This window comes from Festucalex cinctus, chromosome 21 (assembly GCF_051991245.1).
Source record: "Festucalex cinctus isolate MCC-2025b chromosome 21, RoL_Fcin_1.0, whole genome shotgun sequence".
Lineage (NCBI taxonomy): Eukaryota > Metazoa > Chordata > Actinopteri > Syngnathiformes > Syngnathidae > Festucalex > Festucalex cinctus.
The window spans coordinates 3,778,799-3,801,591 of record NC_135431.1 but is presented as its reverse complement, the minus strand read 5'-3'; the positions used below and the strand labels follow the sequence as shown (position 1 = coordinate 3,801,591).

The following is a 22,793-nucleotide window of genomic DNA, read 5'->3' as shown; positions in this document are numbered from 1 at the left end:
ATTCCCCAGAAAAACAAGAAACGGAATATCATACTTTGTATTCCTCACAGAGGATAAAGAATACATGACTGTGAGGATTATCGCACTGTAAAATAGATGCTGCTCAGTGTTAGCATTAAGCTAGCAGACTGAAAGGCTAAACTATGTGCCATTTTCAACAAGTGTGAAAACAGTGTTTTTAACTTATTCACAGCCATTTTCACAGAAACAAACCCCTTCACCCCCGGCTTTTTTACTGGATTTTGACCACAAGGCCCACAGAATATTGTGTTCTATTGCTACAAAAACATGGAACCTACCAAACAAAAGATTAAAGTCTCTTCTTTCATCAGGAAAATCCAAAAGTATATTTCTAGCTGTTTCCGTTTTGCAGCAATTAGCATTAGAATATAGCTAAGTTTGATCATTATTCACAAATGATTTAAAATAGTGAGTATTGAACTTTTTTTTCAACATTGATCTCCTTTGCTCTGCTGCCACCTGCTGGCCGTTTGTGTAATTACTACCATTTCTTCACCAGTTCTTTACAGTTGAGAGGCTGCATCAAAGCCTTCTGTATGCTCTAGCATTAAAAAAAACAAACAACAACAACCGTATAAATACGTCTTTGGGACACTTAAAACATTTCAAATAGAACGTATTTATACGTTTTTAGGAGCAAATGAGTTAAAAATTCAAATTGATTTTGTTTGTGGGCTTTCATAATCACCCGTAGAAGCCACAAGATGTCTAAGAAGGAAAGTAGTAGAATGAGCTCGTTACGAAAAATGTGGCTGCTCGATTATAAAGAAAATATTCATCACGATTATTTTGGTAATAACTGAAATCACGATTGGGATGAATATTTATTTATTTATTGGTAGAAAAAAAGAAAAGCGTGAAAAATAACATTCTTTGAAACACTAATTATGCAAATTCCTTTTGGATCAACAAAATATATTAAATTAATTATTTTAAAATAAAAAATAAAAAAAAGGTGCAAATGTATCTTTTTTTTTTTTTTTTAAACGCTAATGCTAATTTTGTAATCGTAGTGTGTAATGGTATGTGGCCAAGAGTCAACAACTGCAATTTTTTATAATTTTTTTTTTTTGCTTCTCTCCACATGTCAGATTTTTGCTGCCGCGACAAAGTGGAGTCGAGACGACTTCATGAGCAAAAAGTCCCTCGAAAAGTGATCCACGGAACGCGACAGGTGAAAAGCGCGCTACCTCCTGCCAGGCATACTAAGCGGCGCGCCGCCGCGACGGCGACGGCGGCGGCCATCAATGACGGTCAGCGGCCGGCGAGTGAGAAGGGAAGCCGCCGCCTCCTCAGCCGGATGGACTGATGGCCCCCGGCTGAGGTGCGATTTGTCTTGCAGGGCCCCCGGTGAGCCCTCATGTCCACTCAGGCACGGAATAAAAAAAAAAAAAAAAAAAAAGTCTGTCGCTCTATCTGGGAGACGTACGAGCGGCCGGCGTGGCGGAGGACAATCCGTCAGTGACTGTCATCACTTTGCCGCCGAGCTGCACACGCTCGCTCGCTCGCTCGCTCAAGTCAGCGCCGCTGAAACAAGAGCGCCGGGACATGATTAAAAATATGCGGCGGGAAATGAAATGCAAATCTTGTGCACTTTACGCAGACAAGCTGCCTGGGAAAATTTGAATGGAAGGAGGAAGTGGAGGGAAAAAAGAAAAAAAAAATTAATCGGAAAAAAAAAAAAGATGTCAAAAATCAGGATCGTGTTCAGTGATAAAGATTGGAAGTCATTATTATTATTATTTTTTTTACACTGCGTCATGCGCAACGAGACACAATTCCGACGTTAGCTCTCCTGGATTAGCCACGCTAATTAGCCACATGCTAACTTGCGATGAGCGCGGCACGAAAACGGTCTTTTTGTTTTCATGACTTGACGTTACAATCAAAAAGCGGATTTTTGAACACAAAATTGGAACTGAGGTACACTTAAGTATACCGAAGCTTATTTTACAAGGAAACTTCTTGTACTAAAACTAAACTTGAAGTAAACTCCTTGGGACTATATTGGCCCATTCTAGTACACTTAAAATTAAAGTATACTTATATTTTACTTGTATATTATAAAGTATTTTAATAGGTATACTTAACTCATTCACTCCCAGGACATTTTCGCTGTTTTACTGGATTTTGACAGATTTTTCAAGGCCCACAGAATATTGTGTTCTATTGCTATAAAAGCATGGAACCTATCAAAAGAAAGATTAGAGTCTCTTCTTTCATCAGGAAAAAAAAAGTATGTTTCTATCTGTTTCTGTTTTGCAGCAATTAGCATTAGAAGAGAGCTAAGTTTCATCAGTTTTCACAAATCTATTAAAAAATTGGAAGTAATTGAGCTTTTTCTCCCCAATATGGTCCTGGTGGATCTCTTATACTCTGCTGCCACCTGCTGGCCGTTTGTGTAATAACTACCATTTCTGCAACCGTTCTTTGCAGTTGAGAGGCTGCATCAAAGCCTTCAAAGCATTAAAAACAAAAAAACGTATAAATACGTCTTTGGGACACTTAGAACATTAAAAAAAACAACGTATTTACACGTTATTGGAAGTAAATGAGTTAAATCTTTTTTTGGTAAGGGTTAATATAAGTCTTTATTGCTGCTGGAATTGACCAAATTTTACGTACGCGTTTCGTTATCATCGTTTACTGCCGTTTTCACTCCGACAGCATTTTTATTTATTTTTTTCTCTCTGAGACCGACTCGATATCAATAAAATCTGAGCCACGTCGCAAACCGAGCTAATTGGCGCGGCTTCCGACGCACGCGAGAGCGAAGGACGTGCGGCCGGGGGCCCCCCGGCGATAAATGAGCGCGACGAAAAAACGAGGCCCCCTCGCTTTTTCAATCGAGCGCGGCCGCAATGATGAATTCCGGCGACGAGGTGGCGTGTTGTGTTATTAATATACATCAGGGTGACTCCAGGAGGACTCATTTGTTATTCTAATGGCAACGCAATCGCCTTCATGGTGGGTGGCCGCTCTGAAAGAAAAACCCCCCCACCACCATCACCCCTCCAAAAAAAAAAAAAAAAACTTAAACAAGAGCAATCACTGGAAGTGCATTTTAATCACGACTGCGCGGATTCAAAAAGTTTTTACTATTTGCATGAGCTCAAAGAGTTGAAACAAAAAAAAAAAAAAACGGCGAAATGACGGAAATCCCAACACAGCGTTCCTGAAAATCCAATCCCTTTAAAAAAACGATAACGGACAAAAAAAAAAAAAAAAAAAGCACTTTTTCAAACCACATTCACGCTCTACTTTAAGCATCCGCTGCCGACGTGACCCTTGAGACCATCAATCAGCTCGAGGGAGCAAAGACGGAGTGAAAAGCAGCCGCGGGAAGACGGACGACTCCGCTGGAAGCCGATAGGTCGAATAATCAATAGTGACGCCGATAAACGGCACTGCCTGTAATGTATATTTCATACACCACTTTTACACCCATTGATTAGCTGCCCCCCGTTAGTTGGTAAATTACGTGTTTATCGATCCTTGATGCTTTTTTTTTTTTTTTTTTTTTTTTTTTTTACGGCGCCTTCGAGAAAGATCAAAACGCAACTCCGGGATCAATCTTGGCACAGCGAGTGGAGAACGACAACCAGGGCCGGACTGGCCATTTGGCATACAGGGCAGACGCCCGGTGGGCCGGCCTCTTTTGACTTTTTTAAAGATTATTTTTCCTACATTTTACCCCAAGAGACTGGCCCACAATCTGGAGGGACCAGTCCAGTAATCCAGTTTGAATATAGATCGTAAACTGAAACGTCAGTAAACGTCAGTGGCAGAACTACACGTTAGGCTGGATCACCGAAGCCAAAATGTCAGAGCCGATTTTTTGTCTTTGTTTTTGTTTTTTTGTGCCAGTCCAGTCCTGCTTCCAGCACATTTGGCCCCTTGTGAAACCAATTTACAGTTTTTCAGAATTTTGCACGGCGAATTTTGCTTTAAACACAATTGGGGAACACAAATATTGTAAATGGTAAATGTATTTTAGCGAACAAATGCCATTATCATCTGACAATATAGGTCAATAATTACACCAAAACAAGTACATTATTAAATTAACGTACAGTCGTCGCTTTCTGTAGGCGAAAAAAGCAGGATTGAAGAGGATTTGACTTGCAATCAATCACCTTTAGCAAAAACAACGCTGAGCTGGAAAATACTTCCTGTTTTCATTCTTTTTCTATCAAATGTATAAACCGTGTCAAACAAAAGGATGCCGCCACCTAGTGGTCCACAGTGGGAGTTAATTCAGATGATAAACAAAACGGTTACAAACAAAAATCTGCAAAAAAAAAAAAGCAGGACTGCAAACCTGTTCCACTTAACAAAAAAATAAAAAATAAAAATACAGCCACGCCTATTCGACGTCGTCATCCCAGCAATCATAAGGAAAACCCAGAAACTGTTGCGCAACATGTTTCCATTCCGTTATTATTCATTTTTAATTTAAATTCTATATTAATGTATTGATATTTATTTGATGTACTTATATTTATTTTGCGTTACTTTTTGACTGATTGCTTGCAGCACTTTTCATGCAGCGACGGCGCTTCACAAATAAAGTTCAGCTGAGCTTCTTTTTCCAGTCATTTACATACACAAGCTAACAATGTGCTACAAAAAAACAAACAAACAAAAAAAAAAACATTAGTAACAGTATTAAATAACGTACACTTTTTTTTCCCCAATTGATTTTCAAAATACTTCAATCTATAGTTATGGGGAAAATACAATTTTTCACCTGGTGTGCAGCATAACAGCTACATGCTGCTTCACCATGTTTGCTTTGAACTCAATTCACTTTTTGAGTTTCCCTGACCTCAACCCTATTGCGACCTTTCGTTAGAACGACCCCGTTAGTCCCACTTTTGCCTTTCGTAGAATGCAAACAAAACGAACCAGGAAGTCCGACATTCCCCACCGCGCACGCACACACCTCGACACACCTGAGCCAAGGATGCCAAATGAGGCGTCCGGTCTCGACCCGTCAGTCAAGCGGGCGCCTGTCGCGGCTCAAAGTGTCGTGACGGGTGTTAAACGGGCGCCGTCATGGCCGCCGAAGCGAACGCTGTTAAGCGGAAAGCCAAACGCGTCTTGGGGATGCTAATTAGCACCTCCCACTTCGCATATGAGGCCCGCTCATTATGCACACATGGGCTGCCATTAGGTTTTTTTGAATTCGCAAAAGTACTACAAATTGTACTTTAGTAAAATGTACACAAAAAGTATTTGTACTTTGTGACTTGCCACCAGCGTGTATTGAGGTATGGAGTCGCACTCGGGTGGTGGAACTAAACGTTGACATCTACCCCCCCCCCCCCCCCCCTCTCCCTAGCCGTGGGAAATTGGGTTAACGCTCGCTAAGTGTCCCATCGTTAGTACTGTTAATTGACTACTGCGTGCGATAATTAACAGGGAGCAGACTGCCTAGCTCGCTAATCGTATTTGGGTCATTTGCATTTTAAACGCTTTCGCCCGCTCGCTTGCCTGGTGGGAGGACAAAAAAAAAAAAAAAAAAAAAAAAAAAAAAACCTTTGATGGACGACTTGCCTGTTGCACCTGCTGTTGTAAATAATCGGTGTAAATCGCAATATCGAGAGACTGCAGAACGTATCGGAAATTTGAGTTGCACGTGTTCTTTAAAACAGATGACAAGTTCTTTGCAGAGGATAAAGAATATATACATGCTTAAATAACTTTCTAGTATTTTCTAGATGTGACGGCCACCATTGTGACAAAAAAAATAAACAAATGAGGTTGGGTATCAGCCCAATGCCGATACCTGGAATCGCTACTCTACCATCCCTAGTAAATACCAATAACCTTGTGGCCTCTGTTTTTTTTTCCGTGTGGACCATTATTTTGGCCACTCCTGCACCAGATGAAAATTTTCTGTCCCATTTTAGCATCAGGTGGGTGGCTAACAGGGTGGGGGGCTTTTTTTTTTCGGGGGGGGGGGGGGGGGGGTTGTTTTTTGCTTCTCCTCACTCCCGTTATTCTTAACTCTTTCACTGCCAGCCCAGTTAAAAATTGATCTTTGACGTGAATAGTCGTCAATGGCACTGAATGAGTTAACACAGCACATTAGGTCGGCACAAGGAATGAAAGATGGCCGAACTGTTGCTGCCCCAGGCAAAGTGAACAAGTGCACCCCAGCCAGCTGCTATCTATTATGGACCCCCCCCCACCGACTCCCCACATCGGCGTCGGGGGGGTTTCCGGCCTTCGCCCTTGCCGACGCGGTGACCTTGGCGTGCCGTCCACGCCGCGCATCCTTGGGAGGGCAGATGCGCGGCGTCCATTTTGAAATGAAAAAATGCGCCCGGCTCATCCGTCACTCGCTCAATCGTCAGCTCATTGAATTTCATTTAGCGGCGCGTTACACCTGCCAGGTGATTGATTCGCCGCTAACATTTTTTCCGCTCAAGCTTGAACGACACGCAAAGCTGCTCCACACACGCACGCATGTGTGCAAAACATGGCTGCCGTTTTTTTTTTTTGCCGGTGGGGGGGGAGGTTGGGTGCCAAAGAAGAAGAAACCCTCCGAGATGCCCCGCCCCCTCCCCGTCCAAGGTCGCCGCGTCCAGCTGGCGATGTGGCAACATCTGCTCCCAAAACGGCCTCAAGACGAACCTGACGACGTCGTCTGACCTTGTCATGCAAAAATGACTTCGACGAGTGCTGTCATAATCATAATCATAATCATAATATTTTTGGAATCGACGAGTCCATCGATTGTTCAATCCGATTCGTTTGAATTTAAAGTGTATTACAAAACCTTTTTTTTTTTTTTTTCCTGATTACAGTTTCAATATAAAAATTCTATATAATAATTCGGCCGCATGTTCTTGTGCTATACGTATTTTTCCAATAATTGAGCTTTATGTCAAGTTTTTAAAAATACAGATGGACCGAGATGATTTTGTTTTGCAATCCAGATTGTTCCATAAACTGACACCTTGAGTTGAAATACATCCTACTTTTTGTTTTGTTCTATATTTTGTTTTGGAGAAAATATTTGTTCCTCTTCAATTATTCTCACCTTGTTTTTTTTTCTTATTTAATTTTTATATTAACTGGTAAAAGTCAATAAAATACTAAAATATAATAAGTAAAGAAATAAATACATTAAAAAAATAATTTTAAAAACAAATACAAATTAAAAATAAAATAAATTCCTAAGGGAAAAAATTAATTAATTAAAAAATACTAATAAATTAATTAAAAAAACAAAAAAACAAAACATGAAACAAGTCACGCTGAAGCAATTCAAACGTTTTCACTTCAGATGTAGCCTAAAATGTCCTGTACATTAAAATAAATAAATAAATAAATAAATAAATAAAAAAGGGGGTGGAGTGCAAACGAACAAACCCAAACACACCAAATGTTGCGTAACGTATGACGTCACATGATAATGAAGACTCCAAATTGTGTTTTGGTGCCTTTCATGCCTGTCAACTGGTCGCACGTCACAGCAAATGTCTTTCATTCATTCTTTCATTTTGTCTGCCGTCTCATTTGACGGCGGCGGCGGCGGACGGGGGCGGAGTTAACGGCAAAGGACATTTATTCACGGCGACGTCGCTGAGTGACCGCTGCCTTGTTTGAATTCTTCACGGGGGGGGTGATGGCGTCTCGCTCTGCCACAAAGCGCATCGATTTCTCCATCAAATACGAAAAGAGCCAACGTGGGAAGCCGCCAGAGGTCACCGGGAATTAGAGACCGAGCGTGCGTCCTCCTTCGCCAGGCAACATCCCCATTGTCACTCCCCGAAGGCCTCTCGGTTAAATTGGCTGACAGATAATCAGATCATACAGCAGAGTACAGACACACGCAGACCTTTGTCTCGCTTCACTCGCGCATCATCAACGTCGCACACCCGAGACACGCTCGACTCCGCCAAATTACCAACTTTTTTTTTTTCTTTTTTCGCCAGGCCGACCGAATTTAGATGTCCACCGTCAGAAAATAATGCGGACAAAATAATAAACACGGTCAGTGTGTTCCAGAATGCTACAATATAAACACCATAAAATGTTGTTGTTTTTTTATTATTATTATATATGGTTTTACCTTGGGATGTTGGACAACAGTTCTTTTGAAGATCGATGCCAGTATGAGTACTCAACTCGGTGGTATCAGTACTTGGTATCGGTGACTACTCATTCCTTTTGATACATCAAATGTTCTAAAAAAAAACAACTGAGAATTGTAAAGAAAGGCTTATATATCCCAATGTAGCATTTTTCCTTCACATTGCATAAAAGGAATTGCAATTTTCTATTTTACTCATTTCTAATTCCAATTCTTGATTGATTTTTGTACGTCGGCTGAACAAATCAGAGAATGTCATAATCATGCCTTTTTGACTAGAATTAAATTTGAGCACTTACACGGACGGTATTTGTCAAAAATTTGTCTCCTCTGAGGTCTTTTAACTTTTTATTTGTGCTCTTTTTAAAGTGCTTTTTACTAATTGTACTGGAAATATGTACATTCGTGTCTTTTATATCCTTTTTATGTATTTTATTTGTATTTTTTTTTTTTTGCTTTTACCTGGATCTTTTGAGTCCATAATTAAGTTTATTAATATCATCATCATCATCATCCTTTTTATGTTTTTTTTTTTTTTTTTAACCTGGAACTTTTGAGTCCGTAATGAAGTTTATTATTATTATTATTATTATTATTATTATTATTATTATTATTATTATTGTCGTTATTATTGTTATCATTATTATCGTTATATCATCATTATCCCTTTGTTTTTTTTTTGTTTTTTTTTGCTTTCACCTGGAACTTTTGAGTCCGTAATTAATTATTATTATTATTATTATTATTATTATGATTATCATCATTATCATCATCGTCGTCGTCATTATCCTTTTTATGTTTTTTTTTTTACTTTTACCTAGACCTTTTGAGTCAATAATTAAGTTTATTATTATTATTATTATTATTATTATTATTATTATTATTGTTATCATAATTATCATTGTCACTATTATCATTTTTATTATTATTATTATTATTGTTATAATTATCATTGTCACTATTATCATTATTATTATTATCATCATTATTAATATTATTATTATTATAATCATTATTATTGTTATTATTATTATTATTATTATTATTATTATTATTATTGAAAAAACAGATGCAGTTGTTTGATACAGGTAACGGCCGTCATCACGAGCAAAATAGTCAACTCAAAGTGCTTTACATAAAAAATAAAAATAAAAAATAAAAAAAACAGAAAAACAACATTTGCAATTTAAAATCAACTGGGGAAAAAAAAAAAAAAGGTTTATTTATTTATTTATTTTTAATTTGGTCGTTCTTGCCAGTCCCGTAAAAAAAAAAAATAATTTCTTTCAGTCGCGCGCTTACAAAGTGAGACGTGAGCCGGCAGGACGTTGGCAAGCTTGAAGCAACCCGCCAGATTACGAGTTGACATTTCATTTTTGTTTGTTTATTTTTTTATTTTTTGCCGGCCCCGCCCCCACCCTCGCTCGTCGCAAGCTCGCTGCACTCAATGGAGTCGTTTTGGCCCCCGCCCGCCCTCCGATGGCGGCGCGGTCTGATTTTGAATAAGTGCTTGGGCGGGGGGGGCAAAGCGGGGTCAGGCGCAATTTCAGCTGCAGCTAAACTGGCCTCTTCTTCTTAATGCCAGATGTGAGGTGACTTTGACTTTTGATTAACGCCACTTGGAGAAAGGGAAAAAAAAAAAAAAAAAACTTTGGCGCTCAAAAGGAGGCAGACAAGAATAATAAGTCAAGGTGGCGCTACTGCGAGGGAGGGGGAAAAAAAAAAAAAAACAGCCAGCAAGTGTTTGTTATTAAAATATTTGTACTTCTCGGGGCCCCAAAGTCCCTCAATGCTTCTTCCCCACTTATGCATATTTCACTCGCAGTGACATCAAGCACGTTCGCTCGCTCGCTCGCTCGCTTTTGGCAGTCTGCGCAAGCGACAGCAGCCCCAGGGAGCGCTCGTTTCCCATGAGCCTCTGGGCCAGCGGGCCCGAGGACAGCAAGCAAGCAAGCAAGCAAGCAAGGAAGATGTATCTCGCAAGAGAGATGGAAAAAGAAAGTCAAAAGGGATTGAAGACGCAAATGGATGCGAGATTAAATGCCTGACTCCAAATACACGTGAAATGTGGACATCATGGCACATTTGGGGGACTCTGTTGCTAACCAAAAAAGCAGCAACAGAGATGCTTCTCATTGCTTAAACAGGAAAACAAATGGGAGCAAATATTAAAAAAAAAAAAAAAAAAAAAGTCTACACACCCCCCCGTTCACATTGTTTTGAGGTTTCATAATCTGACCAAATAAAAATAATCTGATCAAAATGTTTGCCACCAACACGATTGAAGGAAATGTTTTCATCTTTTCGCCAGGTGAAATAAAAAAAAATTAAAAAAAATGAAAATATAGTGAAAAAATGTGGTTGCATAAGTGTGCGCACCCGCTCATAAGTGAGGATATCGATATGTTCGGCGTGGAATCGGCACAAGCCTGAAAGTTTTTGTGCCAAACAATGGCTGATATTTTGAACTGTTTGTAATTCCCTCAATGTTTTTGTTGTTTTTTTTTTTTTATTCATTCATTCGCAGCCAATTTCTGATTTTGCTTTTTCGCTCTTCTATTGTGTGACAGGAAATTCATTGTACATATTGTTCATCAGAAAAAAAAAAAAAAAAAGTATATTTATATCCGTTTCCGTTTTGAAGCAATTAGCATTAGAATATAGCTAAGTTTCGTCATTATTCACAAACCTGTTGAAAACAATGGGGAAAAGAGTTTGCTGCAACATGGCCCTGGCTGATCTCTTATACTCTGCTGCCACCTACTGGCCGTTTTTTGTAATAACTACCATTTCTTTAAAGCCAACGTCATGTCAGAAGCTGTATCAAAGCCTTCTGTATGCTCTAGCACAAAACAAAACAAAAAACGTATTAATACGTTTTTGGCAGTGAAGGACAAAGTATTAAAAAACGTATTTATACGTTTTTGTGTTTGAATGAGTTAATTGCCTTTTGGAATAATGACCTAAATGTTCAACATCGTCTGACGTCAGGGTTGAACTTTTTAGCCATAATTCCAGAAGGTCTCTATCTACCGTATAACGTAAAAAAAAAAAAAATCTTGAAAGAATTTGAAGTGATCGTGTTCAACAAGCGTTTGGTGTCCCGAGACTTTTGCACGCCAGCCGAGCAAGCAACAAGAAGCGACAGTTGCGAGTGAGAAACATCACAAGATCAACTTCCAACCGAGCTTTTTTTTTTTTTTTTTTTTTTTTTTTTGGCGGTCCCTCACGAGCTGTCCGTCATTTTTCATCCGCCGCCAACTTTCATGTGTCCTGATTGGTGGCGGTCGGCGCCATTTATCACTCACTCACTCACTCCCTCTCTCTCTCTCCTCCTGCGCCTCGTTCATCACGTCGCCTGGAATAGAGTTTCTCCCGCTGTCAATTTAGGAAATGGAGTGACAAGCCGGACCCCGGGGGGGCCCGCGGGGGCCCCCGCCCCCCCGCCAGCGCTAATCTGGGCTTCGCGTCTTACAAGCAAAAGCCTCGGGACGCGTTACGCTCATTCCCGCTTGCCCGACTGGCCCGTAAATAAACGGACACAAAGTCCACGTTGGTTGAACGGGGTCAATAAAAAAAAAAAAAAAATGTCAATGTCACACAGTTGAGCGTCCCAGGAGGGAAGATATATGATCGCTCGCTTACATGACAAGCCGAGTCGATAAGCGGCAAAGTCGCCTCACCCAGGACGAGTACTTACTGGTCACGTCACACAACAGCACCACTCAAGGTAGAAACGCAAGAAAATGCGCACACGTGCGACTTGAATTCATTCTGGAACTCTGAGATTCCAGATCTGAAGACATTTGGCATTTTTTTTTTACAAAAATCGGTGTTATGTCATAATTTGCCAATTGATCAATGACGTCATTGATCGTAACGGCCAAATAAAAACAAACAATCTCGCTCACGCCAGGAAGATGCGCTGCCGTTATCAACCAGTCAACATTTGACATTTTTTTTCAAGTTCTTTTTCATTATTTTTCAGTTTTTCTCCACCATTTTCCACGTATTGAATATTTTAGTGTGATATGCAAAAAAAATCCTGATAGTGTAAAAGTGATAGTGATTGATCGATCTTCTAATCTGATTTTTTTTCCCTTTTTTTTTTTAACTCGATCGATGATCAGACTAAAAAAAAAAAATCCTGATAGTGTAAAAATGATACTGATTGATCGATCTTCTGATCAGATTATTTTTTTTTTTTTTTTTTTAACTCGATCAATGATCAGGCAAAAAAAAAATAAAAATCCTGATAGTGTAAAACTAGTCACAGAACTCAAAACACTCAAATTTAAATCTTCTTTCTACAGAAATAATAACGAAAATGACAATAATCTGCTCCATCCTTAAAAAAATAAAATAAAAAATCTTCCCTTTGGACAGAGCGCTGGCGAGGTCTGCTTTAGAGTGCCTCATTGTTGGCCATGAGTGTGCGCACGCCATGCAGAGGAAGCCAGATGAGCGAAAGGCAAAGACTTTTGATTATTATTTATTTTAAAGTCTAATTTGACAGCCTTGGTGCTGCCGGCGCGGGGACTTTAGAGTGCCTCGTTGTTGGCTGCGAGTGTGCGCTCATCCAAAAAGGTGGGAGCGTAATGGAAAAAAACAAAAACTAAAAACTAAAACGTCCGATGTGAGAGCCAGCAGGATAGCGGCTTCACGATTGTGTGACTGCTTTAGAGCGCCTCATAGTCAGCCATGAGTGCACACATCAAGCAGAGAAAGCTGGAAGAGTGAGAAGGATTTTTTTTCTTTTTTTTTTTTCTCCATTGTCATGGCAACTTTTGTTGTTACTAACAATGGAAAACAAGTTCCAAACCTTGCTTACATTTAGCTCAAAGGCTACAACGTATTTATTTATTTTTTTTATTCCTCAATTAATCTTGTTAAAATGTTTTGACGGCGAATGTGTGACGAAAGCTGAACTGCGGCGTGTAGTTAAATACTGGCCTCTAGTGGCAACGACATTTTCCAGTCACATTCAGCACAAGGTTGACTTTTATGATCATCATCATCACTAAGAAGAGAAAAGATGCCTCTTGACCCCATTTTTTTTTCTTTTTTATTAGCCTCATATCGAACATAAAATACAGCCTGAAAAAAAAAGGATGAGATCATGCTGAAGAATTTCATGACTGAACTTCATGTTGCAACATTTCCCAAAAAAAAATCATTTGCTACTTGTACTCACACATGGGTGGTGTACATGGAAAAAAAAATTTTTTTTTAAATTAAAAAAAAATTCAAAGGCACCTTTCAGCCTGCTGATATACTTTAAATATTAAATATCAATGGGAAATATGTACAAGCAATTTCTATTGTGTCTTTGCTGAAATGCTGCGAAATGAGTTGAATGTGTCGAGGAATGCGGATGGGAAAGAATATGTGGAAGAAAAAAATTATTTGAAGTTTTGAAAAATTGCAATGACAAAGTCGTGTACATATGTGCAACTCTGAATGTGACAATTTTATTTGGAATATTTCTAAATATTGGAAATGAACAAAAAAAATGGTTTGTTTAGTCAAACTTTGGAAATTTTATTTGAATTTTTTTTTTTTTGAAAAATGTGATTGGAATAAGCTGAACAGTGCAAAATTAAAATGATTTCAACTGGTCAAGAAATCTGCAAGTCAAAAGATGAATATGGGGGAAAAAAAAAAAAACATTTTTAATTTTTTTTTATTTTTAAAATTTTATTAACTTTTATTATTAAAATTTTTATTCCAGAAATGTTTTAAATGTTTTAAAATGGCTTAAACGAGCGCAATATTTTGACATTGGAACAATTTGAATCAGTAAAAATGTGGAAGAAGGTCAAAATGCTTTAAAAAAAAATAATAAAAAATCTTCATTTGTCAGTTTTCGAATGCGAATCTGTCACGAAACAGAAAGTGGGCAAAACCATGTAAAATATCCCACAAATTGGAATTTTATTTTGAAAAGTTGAGGTGCAATTCTTGCTATGTTTACATTGTAGACATTCTGAGTGAACCAAACAGTTTGAAGTTTGGAGTGAATGTCTTATTTTGTTAAATGTTCATTCACCTAAAAAGTATATGGAAAAATCTGAATTGTGAAAAAACTGAATTTTTTTTTATTTAAAAACTGATTTAAATCATTTAAATCAGCTTAAAAGTGTTGACGGGAGTCGCATGTCCACAAAATAGGAAAAGCAAAACGTCTTTTTTTGGTGCCGAGCAACATGTTGGAATACTTGTGCTCGTTTGCACTACTGGAAAATGTGAGAACGAATTACGCGTGTCACTTCAAATGGAGCTTTTAGCAGGCGAGCGACCCGTCGTCACTCTTCGCTCGAATTGCGCTCGTCCTCAACTCGTCTCGTCCTCGCTCGCGTCTAATTGCGACGCTCGCTCGCGTTCTCGTCACCTCTCGCTTTCCCAAATACATCACAAGACTTTTCACGGAGCCACGCCCCCCCCCCCCCCCCCCGTCATCCTGCCGGCCGTTTCTACGGTGACAGCCTGGGCCGGGGCCTCCTCATTGGACATGGCAGCGGCGGCCATTTGCATGCCAGACGATTTCTCTTCATCATGTCGGCCGCAAGAATGGCCGACGCGTCTTTGGCAAGCGCGTCCTTGTCCGACAAGGTGAGCCGTCCATTTCATCTGGGCACCACCACAGCCAACCGGGCTGGGCGAGGGGGGGGGGCGAGGGGGGGGTATTGAATTAAAATAAATGATGGCCGGACATTTATTGCATTGCGGAGGAGGTGGGGAGCGCGAAGGAGGGATTGGAGAGGAGTTGCCGGGTAAAACTTGAGGCTCGTCGCAAAATAAACAACAAGTCGGGAGAACTGAGAGAAATATTGCCAGGTGTGGACACTTTAGAGTGCCTCGTTGTCAGCTGTGAGTGTGCGCACGCCGCAGAGAGAAGAGTGAAAGCGCGAGGAGGGTGCAATTTTGAAAACTTACGAGCGAGCGTGTGGATCAGACTTTAGGCTGCAGAGGCTGCTTTAGAGCGCCTCGTTGTTGGCCATGAGTGTGCGCACGTCACGAAGAGAAAGGCGAGGAGAGTGTTATTTTAGCTAACTGAACAGCAAGTGCGTGAATCAGGATTCAAGCTGCTTTAGAGCGCCTCGTTGTTGGCCATGAGTGTGCGCACGTCAGGAAGAGAAAGGCGGAAGTGCAAAGAGAGTGTTAGTTTGCCTAACTAAACAGCTAGCTTGAGGATCACACTTCACGTTACAGTGGCTGCTTTAGAGAGTCTCGTCGTTGGCCATGAGTATGCGCACGTCATGAAGAGAAAGGTGAAGAGAGAAGTTTTTTTTTTTGTTTTTTTTTTGTCTAACTTAACAGCGGGTAAGTGAATCAGGCTTCAGGTTATTTTAGAGCGCCTCGTTGTTGGCCATGAGTGTGCGCACGTCACGAAGAAAAAGGCGGGAAGAGTGTTATTTTGTCTAACTTAACAGCGAGTGCATGAATCAGGCTTCAGGCTGCTTTAGAGTGCCTCGTTGTTGGCCATGAGTGTGCGCACGGCCGAAGGAGAAAGGCGGGGAGAGTGTTATTATGTTTAACTGAACAGCAAGTGCATGAATCAGGCTTCAGGCTACGTTAGAGCGCCTCGTTGTTGGCCATGAGTGTGCATATGTTACGAAGAGAAAGGCGGGAAAAGTGTTATTTTGTCTAACTTAACAGCGGGTACGTCAATCAAGCTTCAGTCTGCTTTAGAGCGCCTCGTTGTTGGCCATGAGTGTGCGCACGTCACGAAGAGAAAGGCGAAGAGAGTGTGTTTTTTGTCTAACTTAACAGCGAGTGCATGAATCAGATTTCAGGTTATTTTAGAGCGCCTCGTTGTTGGCCATGAGTGCACGCACGTCCCAAAGAGAAAGGCAAGGAAAGTGTTTGTTTTTTTTGGCCTAACTTAACAGCAAGTACATGAATCAGGCTTCAGGCTGCTTTAGAGCGCCTCGTTGTTGGCCATCAGTGTGCGCACAGAACTTGGAAGAGTGGGAAAAAAAAGCAATTGTGTGGACAATTTCTTTATTTCCTCCATGAAATTTGGCCGATTTGTAAAAAGCCGTCCTCTGTTAGTGTGTGAAATGTCCAAGACACGATTTTTTATTTTCACTTGACCGCTTCCAGCCTCGAGGAAGCGGACGTCCGTCCCAGGAGCTCCCAACGCGCATTTTTGCCCAAAACCGCTGTCCGTTTTTTCCACACAGGCATGTTTTAGGACCCAGAGGACGCCCTCGCTAAGTGACTCCCGATCGGCGCCGGCCACAAAGCCATCAAACATGTCGGCGCGCTCTCGCCACGAGGCCCCGGGGCCCCTCCTCCTCCGATGCTGACTCTTCCTGGAGCCGCTCCAGGACGCTCCTTTGTCAGACGGTTATTTTTACCGACAAGCTGACGCAAATAAATATTTATAGTTGTTGGCGGGTCAGCGGGTCGCAATGAAAGCCGCAGAGGGGAGGCGGGGACGGCGATCGTGTCGGGTGAAGCGAGCGAGCGGACGCGGGTTCGATGAAGCGGGGCGGCGAGAAACTTGCTTGCTTGGCGAATGCGCGGAATAAAACAGGAGAGCAGAAATGGAAAGCTAAAAATGGAGCCCGTGATGGAGAAGCTCAAATACAGCACAAGCTTTTTTTTGTTTGTTTTTTTATTTATATTTTTTTGCAAGTATCCAAAAAGACAAGTATAGTGTAACTCTGATATCACTTTTCTTCTTTCTCACCTCCATTATATACTTAATTTTTTTCTCTATTAACTTTTTTCTTTCTTTCACTTTTATTTTCCAATTTGTATTGCATTTATAAACCAAACTATTGCACAGAATTTTATCCACGCTCATTTTTTTAATTTTCACATTTTTTTTCAATATTTTGTTTCAACTTTCAGAATTCTTACCGACCTCACCTCTTAACACATTCATTGCCAGACCAGCAAAAAAAATGCATCATTTGACGTCTTTTTCCGTCAATGGCAGTGAATGAGTTAATTTCGTAAGCCCATCCATCTATGATGTTTCACATTATATGTTAGCATGAAGCTATCGGAAAATAATTCATCCTCATTGTAAATGGCAAAAAAAAAAAAAAAAAAAGCTGTGAATAAGGAATAATCCACTGCAGTCATTAAAAATAACAAAATTCCACAATTTTTGCATCATAATTCATTGCCTATCATTCTGGTTTGAGATACTTGGCCACCAGGGGGCAGTATAAAACACTCATGCAGACACAGACAAAGAAGAACTACTATAAAAGTAAAAGTTGTTCTAATTTGAGTTGTTTTTTTTGCAGAGGATAAAGAATATATGCCCATGAGTAGGACCAGGTTTCGGTACCTGCCTTATTTTTAGGTATCAGGTACTCTTGGAGGACCCAAAATCTGGCATTAAGTAAGTCCTCCTTGGCAGTAGATGGCGCTGTACTGCAGCAGTCTCGACACATCGGCAAATTGAGTCATTTGTGCGGCATTTGAATGCGTTGCTTTGAAGCGTGCTAACGCCACCGCGTTAATGCTAGTCGCTAGCCCGTCTATGGCATTCGTCATTGTGTTAGCATTGAGCTAGCGGACGCTAAGTTGACTGCTTGAAAGGCGCCATGTGCCACTTCCTGTTTGACGACGCTCGCGTTGATGATGAAACGAGCGGCAATTAGCGCAAACGAGGTCCGAGCGGCCGGCTGGGGAAGCGCGTCGCTCTTCGACCTTCGTCAGTCAAGGCCGCGCAAATAAACAATGGCGGCATCCGGATGACTGACAGGCGGGGGGGGGGGGGGGCTTCACCTTGACCCCCCCCAGCCCCCCCCCCCCACATACACTCCGTCCAACTTCCCGAGTTAGCCGGGCCGGCCTCGCCGCTGACGGCTGAGTTATTCCCACAATTATCCGGGCGGCCATGTTGAACAGAAGATTTGGATGTTTGATGGGGTTGAGCTGGGAAGTGAGGTTGGGGAGGTTCGAAGGGGGGCAAGACGGGACGATGCGGAAAGCGCTCATGTGGGAAATGAAGGAGGCTTGTGAGTGGACAGAAGCAGGAAGGAAATTGAAATATGGCGTCAACGCACGACATGCGTCAGCTTGTTTACATTTACGGGACGGACGAGTGGACAACCCGAGCACCTCGACATATTATAAACAGCCACTATCCATAATTAACTTCGAAATTAACATAATATGTATTGATTTTATTGTTATAATCATTTAATTACTGTCTGTAAAGTTTACAGTTTCACAATTAACTCATTCACTCCCAGCATTAGAAGAGAGCTAAGTTTCATCAGTTTTCACAAATCTAATTAAAATTGTAAGTAATTTAGCTTTCTTTCTAGATGGCCCTGGTTGATCTCCTTTGCTCTGCTGCCACCTGCTGGCCGTTTGTGTAATAACTACCATTTCTGCAACCGTTCTTTGTCGTTGAGAGGCTGCATCAAAGCCTTCTGTATGCTCTAGCATTTAAAAAATAAATAAAATAAAAAATAAAAAAACGTATAAATACGTCTTTGGGACACTTAAAACATAAAAAACGTATTTACACGTTATTGGGAGCAAATGAGTTAAATGTGTGAGAATTAGAAAATAATGCTCCACTAAAATAGATTCACTTATAAAAGTGTGACTTATAAAACATTACATGTGAAAATCGTTATTTTGAGTGTGCACTACTCAAATGAAGTTAGATTTAAATATCTTCATCAATTTGAGTGGTGTAGAACTCAAAATGAACTCCAGTAAATTCGTTATTAGAAGCTTCAAGTATGCAAATCCGGAGAACAATTAAGTTTGAGATCTTATTCTATTATGTAATTAAACAAGAAATGCCAATTAAACATAAAAACAATATAGTCAAAGATAGCATCAACATTATGATTATATTTCAAAATATATTATTTATTGTATACGGTACAAACATGGATTCGCCAAACTCCTCACAAAAATCAATCAATCAATAAATAAATAAACGAGATAAAATAACATCCACACGTGTGGACGAAACCAACTGAACGGATTTGTTTTGCTTTGAGTCCAAAGAATTGGCTTGACCTTGTTGTCATGGCGACGGTCGAACTTTGAAAACACGAGGTCACAAAAAAAAAAAAAAAAAAAAAACACAAAACGTGTCAATATGCGACGCATCCTTTTCCGATGTGAATCATTTCCACGTTTGCCCCCAGCAGCAGCAGCAGATTTATTTGGAGCAAGTTGTTGCTTTTCCTGTCTGGCAGCCGATGCTGCCCTCTGCTGGTGGACGCCGACTACACGCAATTTATGCAATTCTTTTTTTTTTCCAACATCTTTTGACAGTTTTTTTTTTTTGACCGTTTAAAAAAAAAAGTGCTGACTAGCTTAAAAAGGTACAGTTAGACAGATTTTTTTTTTTTTTTTAAGAAATCTCATCTATATGGCGCTTTGGAGGTCATGAATATTCATTTTTCTGACCTTCGGCATACATATTCATACACAGCATGCGTGTTGTTGGCTGCACGCCAGACAGACACACACAAACTTTGTTTACAGTAGACACACACACATGTTATTTATCTAATGGCTACACACACACACACACAACAACAAACACACACAATACACAAAGCAACCGCACACGCTCCAAAAGGTCATCACGGGTTCATCCAGTACGCCAGACTTTGCACCTCCCATCAAACGCAGCCAAAATGGCCGTCGGCCATCAACGCCAATGTGTGTGCGTGTGTCTTATTATGCATCCCCATCTGTGTGGGTGCGAAGGTGCGGGCCGAGGCCTGGCAGGGTTCTGCAGGTGAGCAGATGAGAGCGGTGGGGGCTCCCTTTAATTTGGGCGTGAGCGCAACGGGACGCCGCCCGCCAAGGACGACCACAACTTTTCGCAAAAAAAATAAATAATAATAATAATAATAAAAAATAAATAAAAGACAAATATCACACTATTTTCTGTCTTTTGTGTGTTTGACAAGCAAAAATGACCAAAAATAAATAAATAAATTAATTAAAAAAAAAAAAAGAAAGTGTTTGTGCGTTGTGAAAGTGTTGTTCAAAGTTGTGTATTGTTGTGAGCTGTTTGTCTATTGTGAGTGTGTTGTCCTCTGGTATTGGATTTTTGTGTGTTTTCATGTGTTGGATGAGCAAAGCCGACATAAACATAAAAACACATTTAGTGGCCCTTTTCCTGACTAAAACATACAACCAGGGGATGGGGGGGGGGGGGGGTAGATGGATGGATGGATGGATGGATGGACGGATGGATAGACGGATGGATAGATGGATGGATGGATGGATGATGGACGGATGGACGGATGGATGGATGGATGGACGGATGGATGGATGGATGGACGGACGGATGGATGGATGGACGGATGGATAGACGGATGGATGGATGGATGGACGGATGGATAGACGGACGGATGGATAGACGGATGGATAGACGGATGGATAGACGGATGGATAGATGGATGGATAGATGGATGGATGGATGGATGATGGACGGATGGATAGACGGATGGATGGATGGACGGATGGATAGACGGATGGATGGATGGATGGACAGATGGATGGACGGATGGATAGACGGATGGATAGACGGATGGATAGATGGATGGATAGATGGATGGATGGATGATGGACGGATGGATAGACGGATGGATAGACGGATGGATGGATGGACGGATGGATAGACGGATGGATGGATGGATGGATAGATGGATGGATGGATGATGGACAGATGGATAGACGGATGGATGGATGGACGGATGGATAGACGGATGGATGGATGGATGGATGGATGGATGGATGGACAGACGGACGGATGGATGGATGGATGGATGATGGATGGATGGACGGACAGATGGATGGATGGATGGAAACTAGATAGAGAGAGAGTGAGAGAGTGAGAGAGATAGAGAGAGCGATAGAGAGAAAATCAGAACAGAAAATCCCTAATCTGGCACCGACTCACTTCCTGTCTAGACTTGACACGAGGACGCCAACTCTAATCTGGCCAGCTCGAATGTCTGTGTACACAATTCATGTCATAGAATGACTCATTTGACTTGCATCATCATCATCATCATCATCATTTGAGACTTGAGGGGTCCCCCTGTTCAAATTCCTACCCCCAAGTGTGACTCATGTCCCCGCCCACTCCAATTTTCAGGCTCTACAATGAAATATGCCCGAGCGAATGAGGAAAAATGTTCCAGCGCGAGTTCGCCTGTTTTCTTGTTTTGCCGACGGTGATTTTGTGGGACTCGCTCAGCCGTGAGCTCACCGGCTGGGGGGGGGGAAACACTCGGAGTAAATGTGAACTTTCACCGTCTGTCTGGGAATCCCCAGACAGTCGCTTGGACTACCAGTGCAAGCGTCCGCATGCTTGATTAGACGCGCAAACCCAGACTCGACCCGAAGGAAAGACGCCAATTTTCAGATTTTTTTGAATGCAACAGAAAAAAAAATGCAGTCATCGCGCCAATCAGGACCACAAACTCAAAACGAACCACTTGAAAAGTGCATTTTCTCACACCGATTTTTATGGTCAATGTAGAGTTCAAGGCAAATATTCTTTATCCTCAGCATAGAATGACTAACAATAAGAACAACGGGGACGACGTTCAGAAAAATAAATCACTGGTGACCTATTTTATTTTTATTTTTTTTTTTTAACAACAAAGTCATGGCCTACTCATGATGTCCTTGGGGCTAACTAGCACTTGCTGGTACCATTTTTTTTTTTTTTTTTTTTGGGGGGGGGGGGGGGGGGGACAATGCTTATTAATGAACAGATAAAAGGCATCCGTGTTTGCACAGGGTGCCTTCCATCTTGCTCCCTCCCTTCTCCTCCTCTGTGGGTAACTGCTCACCCCTCCTCTCTCTGCTCGTAAGGCGAGATGGGGAAGACTCGGATGTAATTAAATGAAAGAGGCACCTCATTGACTCAACTCTGTAACTCTTACGGGTGACCATGTAGATCATCTAACCGGCAACTAGCCAATGCCTAATATACATGATTACATAAATATACATATTTATAGAGAGTGAGATAAATTGACATAACCCTGAAAAATGGAGGTACTAACTGCAATATCAAATGGCTGTAATTCATTAACGCTATATTAGGGCTGTGCAATTAATTGAAATTCAATTACATTACAAAATCAGCATAATTGTCAAAAAAATGATTATTGATACTAATTATGAGTTGTTTTAACTTAAAAAAAAAATAAATAACTAATTTAATAAATTTCATTCCATCCAAAAAGAACTTGCATACAGTGTTAAAAAGAATTTTACGTCTATTTTTACCAACAAATAAAAGATAATCATGATTTAAATTATTACCAAAAATAATATTTTCTTTTTCTATTTTAAATGTGAGCATGTTTTGATGAAATATATTTATTTTCAGCCGAATGTCAATCACATTATAGCATTGTTTTATTTTAATATCTCGAGTCGTGGCATTTATATTCAAAAAAAAAAAAAAATGTAGTTCCATAAATGACCACAAGGTGGCGCCCGAGGCAGCCAATTGAAAGGCCAAGCAGCTGACTTTCCAGAGGAAAAAGCTGCTAATGGGAAAAGAATCGGAGAGCTCCGAACAGCTCCAAAGTGACGAATCTGCTCCAAATAGAAAAACAAAACAAAACAAAACAAAACAAAACAAAAAAAGCTTCCCTGAGTCACAGTGTTTCGTCTGCTCGAGTGGGGT

General features: G+C 40.7%; 1 protein-coding gene across 1 annotated transcript in view; it reads right to left on the bottom strand.

Moving 5' to 3' along the window:
* LOC144010354 (steroid hormone receptor ERR2-like) overlaps positions 1-22,793 on the bottom strand; it is a 91,805-nt gene that overhangs the window by 38,074 nt on the left and 30,938 nt on the right. The gene's annotated exons all lie outside the window — the stretch shown is intronic.